This window comes from Anomaloglossus baeobatrachus, chromosome 4 (assembly GCF_048569485.1).
Source record: "Anomaloglossus baeobatrachus isolate aAnoBae1 chromosome 4, aAnoBae1.hap1, whole genome shotgun sequence".
NCBI lineage: Eukaryota > Metazoa > Chordata > Amphibia > Anura > Aromobatidae > Anomaloglossus > Anomaloglossus baeobatrachus.
The window spans coordinates 56,389,474-56,397,275 of NC_134356.1; the positions used below are offsets into that span (position 1 = coordinate 56,389,474).

The 7,802-nt window shown below is 51.7% G+C and overlaps 1 long non-coding RNA gene across 1 annotated transcript; it reads left to right on the plus strand.

Annotated features, from left to right (window-relative positions):
* The first annotated feature begins 1,802 nt into the window (after positions 1–1,802).
* On the plus strand, positions 1,803–6,321 carry LOC142301205 (uncharacterized). Its single transcript, XR_012752709.1, has 3 exons — positions 1,803–1,842; positions 6,120–6,156; positions 6,223–6,321. It is a non-coding gene; the product is annotated as an uncharacterized LOC142301205 (long non-coding RNA).
* Positions 6,322–7,802: the final 1,481 nt, after the last annotated feature.

A 7,802-nucleotide genomic window follows, 5' to 3' on the forward strand; every position in this document is an offset into this window, starting at 1 on the left:
GGAATACCCGCCACCGGGGCATCCAAGCTCTGGGGGAAACGAGGAGGAGTAGCCTTTGAGGACTGCGGCCCGGGTGAGCTCCCCGCCGGGACCGCTGCGTGGCTGGAGTGGGAATTGGGCCGGTTCTACTTGAAGGTGAGGACGTAGAGCCTGCAGCAGTTGATGGATTGGAAGGCGGAGATGCGCAGAATGGTTGCCGTAGTGGGGGCCCGTGAGCAAGGGGCCGCTGCAGCCGTGCCGCATCGCGATCAGTCCACCCAAACCCCAGAACCAGCCCTGATTGAGTGGGAGACGGAGACCAGCACTGCGGCCGGGGGTCCGGAGAGAATGCCGTTGATGGAGGAGGAAGTCCCAAGTATGCTGCCTCCGCCGCCGTTCCTAACGGCTGTCAGTGGTTCGGGGTTGAACTGCCGATGGAGGGAGAACCCCATGTACCGCTCGGTCCCTGAGTGGGCCGACCCCCTGCGGTGGTAGCTGCCTCGAGGTCAGCGGAGTCCCGCTGCAGTTGTCCCCGTTGGGACCAGCACTGTTTTAAAGTTTGAAAGTTTTGAAAAATGAAAATGAATAATTGCTGGTAAGTTACCTGATTTACTGCTGATTGAAACCGGTCGTAGCCGGCAACTGGTCCCCGTTGGGACCCCCTTCACCTTGCATAGAAACTTCTTTGAACATGCCTGAGAACTTGCAAGGTAACCAGAAACTTGTGGAATGTAAATATGTTTTGTTGCAGCTTACTGTTACCGCCTCCGGAGAGGCAGATTGGAGGGAGGGCCCGCAGTGGAGCAGGCTGGGGCCCAGCCACCACCGGAACCGGTGGCTACCCTCTGGGGGTTCCAGGGGCTCCCCATGGACGTGGGTCCCCTGGAAAGGACAGATCCCGCTCGGGTAACTTGGTGCAGGACTGGGGTCAAGGGGTGCTGCCTGTTTCTTAGGGGCAGAATCAGGGCCAGGTTACTTGGGTGGGTGAGAGCAGAAGCCGTAACCGTTAACCGTTTGCAACGTTTAAGAAAAGTGCCTCCCGTTGTGGGATGATGTTATTTTACTTGTATTGTGTTTCTTATCTTTTTTCAGAAAAATAAAACCGGTGTTGGACGGGCAGCCCGCGGACGGTCTGCATTTTGCTAAGGGGGAATGTGACGCCCTGGGCAAGCCAGGGGTCACAGGTAATGACATCACCACACCCTACACCCCGGTTAGGTACACCTAAGCTAGACCTGAAATCCTTGTTGCCTTCCTCCAGGGGCTGATGTCCACACCAGGGGGTGGAGCCAGGCGGTTGGTCTCCGCCCACCAAGGAGTTCACAGTCCTGGAGGCAGGAAAACACAGGCAGTTAGAGTTTGGAGGAGGAAGTGAGAGGAGAGTTAGAGTGAAGCTAAGGAAGAAAAAGGAGGGAAAGTAGTGAAAAGAGAAAAGGGACAGTTTGAAAGCCTGAAGTTGGTCCGGGTGTCTGCCCCGGACTGAGACAGCAAGGTTAGCAGATGGCGGTGACTGTCTGCAGTGGAGGCTGATCGGAGTTGCCGTGAGGACCGTGGACGGGTGGTGGCCCGGCGGCAGGGCCGGATTATAGGCGGGGCAGACGGGGCTTCAGCCCAGGGGCCCCCACCACAAGAGCCTCTGAGGGGGCCCCCACCACCATCTGTGTGTCTGCCATTTTATTAATGTCACAGTGGTTCAAGACTGCACTGTACCTTTAAGGTATTTCAATCCCGGCCATCACTGTGCTGCAGATACGCCCACTGCACGTTGTGTGGGCTGCGTCTGCCAGGATGACGTCACCGCGCTGCTGTTTCTTCCTGCCGTAGAGGAGCTTGTGGGAGGACCGGAGGTCTCAGTGGATCCCGGTAAGTATGAGGTCATTAATCATGGTGCCGGCCGGGCAGGAGACTGCAGTGAGGAGGGAGCAGGACGCCGCTGATAACTCCAGACCGGTTCCATAGTGTCAGCACAGCGGCCACTCTGCTATCAGTGTGAGTTATTGCAGGAGTGTGAGCTGCTGCAGATCAGGTCGGGCTGTCAGTGCCGGGTCATCGGCCTCATCCCTCCCCTGCAATAACACACACTGATCTTCAGCAGAGACATCACTACACAGAATCCTGCACTGATCACATCTGAGCCTGCAGCACACATTACACTATATGGCCCATATTACATATAGAATATGTGACGTCCTGTCCTGTAGGCCCAGGTGTGATCAGTGCAGGACATTGTATATCTGTGCACATGGTATACCACATCCAGTGTACAGAGCAGTGTGATATACTGTGTACACACATCAGATGGTATATAATAATGTGTATATTGTATAACCTCTGATGTCTGTATCACAGTATATTGTGTACCAGTTATGTATTCTCCTGTACACTGTACAGGGGCGTACCTTTGGGGGGCATGCGGCATATGTTCCCCTGCACAGCAATCAGGGGGGCACCATTAAAAAGTGTGAGGCAGCAGTATGGTGGGAGAAAATTGTAAGTGGAGAGTATTGGAAAAAAGTGTGAGGGGCATAGTATAGAGACTGGGTAGTGGGGAACATAAGCAGTATAGAGGAGGGGCAGCATGGTGGCCAGTGTGAGGGCACAGTATGCTGAAGAGGGGGAGTGTGAGACTGAGGTGCAGTATAGTGACTGTATAGTGAAGGAGGTAGGCAGTATAGAGAAGGGGCGGCATGGTGGCCAGTGTGAGGGCACAGTATGCTGAGGAGAGGGAATGTGAGACTGAGGTGCAGTATAGTGACTGTATACTGAAGGAGGTAGGCAGTATAGAGAAGGGGCAGCATGGTGGCCAGTGTGAGGGCACAGTATGCTGAGGAGGGGGGATGTGAGACTGAGGTACAGTATAGTGACTGGATAGTGAAGGACATAGGCAGTATAGAGAAGGGGCAGCATGGTGGCCAGTGTGAGGGCACAGTATGCTGAGGAGAGGGAATGTGAGACTGAGGTGCAGTATAGTGACTGTATAGTGAAGGAGGTAGGCAGTATAGAGAAGGGGCAGCATGGTGGCCAGTGTGAGGGCACAGTATGCTGAGGAGGGGGGATGTGAGACTGAGGTACAGTATAGTGACTGGATAGTGAAGGACATAGGCAGTATAGAGAAGGGGCAGCATGGTGGCCAGTGTGAGGGCACAGTATGCTGAGGAGAGGGAATGTGAGACTGAGGTGCAGTATAGTGACTGTATAGTGAAGGAGGTAGGCAGTATAGAGAAGGGGCAGCATGGTGGCCAGTGTGAGGGCACAGTATGCTGAGGAGGGGGGATGTGAGACTGAGGTACAGTATAGTGACTGGATAGTGAAGGACATAGGCAGTATAGAGAAGGGGCAGCATGGTGGCCAGTGTGAGGGCACAGTATGCTGAGGAGAGGGAATGTGAGACTGAGGTGCAGTATAGTGACTGTATAGTGAAGGAGGTAGGCAGTATAGAGAAGGGGCAGCATGGTGGCCAGTGTGAGGGCACAGTATGCTGAGGAGGGGGAGTATGAGACTGAGGTGCAGTATAGTGACTGTATAGTGAAGGAGGTAGGCAGTATAGAGAAGGGGCGGCATGGTGGCCAGTGTGAGGGCACAGTATGCTGAGGAGGGGGGATGTGAGACTGAGGTGCGGTATAGTGACTGTATAGTGAAGGAGGTAGGCAGTATAGAGAAGGGGCAGCATGGTGGCCAGTGTGAGGGCACAGTATGGAGGGCACAGTATGCTGAGGAGGGGGAATGTGAGACTGAGGTGCGGTATAGTGACTGTATAGTGAAGGAGGTAGACAGTATAGAGAAGGGGCGGCATGGTGGCCAGTGTGAGGGCACAGTATGGAGGGCACAGTATGCTGAGGAGGGGGAATGTGAGACTGAGGTGCGGTATAGTGACTGTATAGTGAAGGAGGTAGGCAGTATAGAGAAGGGGCAGCATGGTGGCCAGTGTGAGGGCACAGTATGGAGGGCACAGTATGCTGAGGAGGGGGAATGTGAGACTGAGGTGCGGTATAGTGACTGTATAGTGAAGGAGGTAGGCAGTATAGAGAAGGGGCAGCATGGTGGCCAGTGTGAGGGCACAGTATGGAGGGCACAGTATGCTGAGGAGGGGGAATGTGAGACTGAGGTGCGGTATAGTGACTGTATAGTGAAGGAGGTAGGCAGTATAGAGAAGGGGCAGCATGGTGGCCAGTGTGAGGGCACAGTATGGAGGGCACAGTATGCTGAGGAGGGGGAATGTGAGACTGAGGTGCGGTATAGTGACTGTATAGTGAAGGAGGTAGGCAGTATAGAGAAGGGGCAGCATGGTGGCCAGTGTGAGGGCACAGTATGCTGAGGAGGGGGGATGTGAGACTGAGGTGCAGTATAGTGACTGTATAGTGAAGGAGGTAGGCAGTATAGAGAAGGGGCAGCATGGTGGCCAGTGTGAGGGCACAGTATGGAGGGCACAGTATGCTGAGGAGGGGGAATGTGAGACTGAGGTGCGGTATAGTGACTGTATAGTGAAGGAGGTAGACAGTATAGAGAAGGGGCAGCATGGTGGCCAGTGTGAGGGCACAGTATGGAGGGCACAGTATGCTGAGGAGGGGGAATGTGAGACTGAGGTGCGGTATAGTGACTGTATAGTGAAGGAGGTAGACAGTATAGAGAAGGGGCAGCATGGTGGCCAGTGTGAGGGCACAGTATGGAGGGCACAGTATGCTGAGGAGGGGGAATGTGAGACTGAGGTGCGGTATAGTGACTGTATAGTGAAGGAGGTAGGCAGTATAGAGAAGGGGCAGCATGGTGGCCAGTGTGAGGGCACAGTATGGAGGGCACAGTATGCTGAGGAGGGGGAATGTGAGACTGAGGTGCGGTATAGTGACTGTATAGTGAAGGAGGTAGGCAGTATAGAGAAGGGGCAGCATGGTGGCCAGTGTGAGGGCACAGTATGGAGGGCACAGTATGCTGAGGAGGGGGAATGTGAGACTGAGGTGCGGTATAGTGACTGTATAGTGAAGGAGGTAGGCAGTATAGAGAAGGGGCAGCATGGTGGCCAGTGTGAGGGCACAGTATGGAGGGCACAGTATGCTGAGGAGGGGGAATGTGAGACTGAGGTGCGGTATAGTGACTGTATAGTGAAGGAGGTAGGCAGTATAGAGAAGGGGCAGCATGGTGGCCAGTGTGAGGGCACAGTATGGAGGGCACAGTATGCTGAGGAGGGGGAATGTGAGACTGAGGTGCGGTATAGTGACTGTATAGTGAAGGAGGTAGGCAGTATAGAGAAGGGGCAGCATGGTGGCCAGTGTGAGGGCACAGTATGGAGGGCACAGTATGCTGAGGAGGGGGAATGTGAGACTGAGGTGCGGTATAGTGACTGTATAGTGAAGGAGGTAGGCAGTATAGAGAAGGGGCAGCATGGTGGCCTGTGTGAGGGCACAGTATGGAGACACAGTATGCTGAGGAGAGGGAATGTGAGACTGAGGTGCGGTATAGTGACTGTATAGTGAAGGAGGTAGGCAGTATAGAGAAGGGGCTGCATGGTGGCCAGTGTGAGGGCACAGTATGGAGGGCACAGTATGCTGAGGAGGGGGAATGTGAGACTGAGGTGCGGTATAGTGACTGTATAGTGAAGGAGGTAGGCAGTATAGAGAAGGGGCTGCATGGTGAGCAGTGTGAGGGCACAGTATGGAGGGCACAGTATGCTGAGGAGGGGGAATGTGAGACTGAGGTACAGTATAGTGACTGGATAGTGAAGGAGGTAGGCAGTATAGAGAAGGGGCTGCATGGTGAGCAGTGTGAGGGCACAGTATGGAGGGCACAGTATGCTGAGGAGGGGGAATGTGAGATTGAGTTGCACTTTCAGTGATTTTGGTACTGAGGGTGAGGGCAGTATAGAGAGGGGATTGCATGGGGAACAGTGTGAGGGCACAGCTCAGGAGGGGGAGTGTGAGGAGGGGGCACAGTATAGACATTTGGAAGTATAGTGGGTACACAATGTAGAGGACGGTGTGAAGAGGGGGCCCAGTACTGAAAGAAGAGGCCATGTACCATAAGAATGACATTGTGTGGGTCATTTTGTGCAGGGAGCACAGTGAGGGGCAATTATTTATTCAGGCGCACAGCGTAGGTCATATATTTATATTTCGGAGCATTATAATCATTCTGCTATTTATTTTAAGGGCATAATGTCGAGATGTGCTGCAGAAGGCCCGGGAGGTCTGCAGACAGGAGCTGTAGAAGACCAGGGAGGTCTGCAGAGAGGAGCTGCAGAAGGCCCGGGAGGTCTGCAGAGAGGAGCTGTGGATGTGAATAGTCATCATGACGTCTGGACAAGATGGAGAAGAAAGAATAGGATGACTCCGATCAGGGAAGATGTCACCTACAAGGTACCTGGATGTGACTGTATGTGTGTGATACTCAAAGCTTCTCATCAGGACTGTGGTTCCTGTATGGTCCAAAGTCTGATGAATACTGATAACTCCCAGCATTTTCTTACAATTGTTGAGGACATACTGGGAGTTGTTAATTCATGTGATACAAATGTATATGGGGATGTGACATTACAATATATTGTTGTAGTAAATTTGGTACTGTAGTCATGTATTGGTGGTTCTGGTGATATATTCGTTTACTGATGAGGGTGCTAGTGATGTATTTTGGTATTGCTTTTGGTTCTGGTGCTGTACACCGTGTGCAGAATTATTAGGCATTTTGTATTTTAGAGGATTTTTTTTATTATTGATCAACAACTATGTTCTCAATTAGCCCAAAAGACTCATAAATATCAAATCTTAATATTTTTGGAAGTTGGAGTGGGTTTTTTTTTAGATTTGGCTATCTTAGGAGGATATCTGTCTGTGCAGGTAACTATTACTGTGCAGAATTATTAGGCAACTTAATAAAAAGCAAATATATTCCCATCTCACTTGTTTATTTTCACCAGGTAAACCAATATAGCTGCACAAAATTTAGAAATAAACATTTCTGACATGCAAAAACAAAACCCCAAAAAATGAGTGCCCAATATCGCCCCCTTTCTTTCTGATGACACTCAGCAGCCGACCATCCATAGATTCTGTCAGTCCTTGATCTGTTTACGATCAACATTGCGTGCAGCAGCCACCACAGCCTCAGGACACTGCTCCGAGAGGTGTACTGTTTTCCCTCCCTGTAGATCTCACATTTTATGAGGGACCACAGGTTCTCTATGGGGTTCAGATCAGGTGAACAAGGGGGCCATGTCATTATTTTTCATCTTTTAGACCTTTACTGGCCAGCCACGCTGTGGAGTAGTTGGATGCATGTGATGGGGCATTGTCCTGCATGAAAATCATGTTTTTCTTGAACGATACCGACTTCTTCCTGTACCACTGCTTGAAGAAGTTGTCTTCCAGAAACTGGCAGTAGGTCTGGGAGTTGAGCTTCACTCCATCCTCAACCCGAAAAGGTCCCACAAGTTGATCTTTGATGATACCAGCCCATACCAGTGCCCACCTCCACCTTGCTGGCGTCTGAGTCGGAGTGGAGCTCTCTGCCCTTTACTGATCCAGCCTCTGGCCCATCCATCTGCCCATCAAGAGTCACACTCATCTCATCAGTCCATAAAACCTGTGAAAAATCAGTCTTCAGATATTTCTTGGCCCAGTCTTGAGGTTTTATCTCATGTTTCTTGGTCAGAGGTGGTGGCTTTTCAGCCTTCCTTACCTTGGCCATGTCCCTATGTATGGCACACCTTGTGCTTTTTGATACTCTAGTAATGTTGCAGGTCTGAAATATGGCCAAACTGGTGGCAAATGGCATCTTGGTAGCTTCACGCTTGATTTTGCTCAGTTTATGGGCAGTTATTTTGCGCCTTTTTTGCC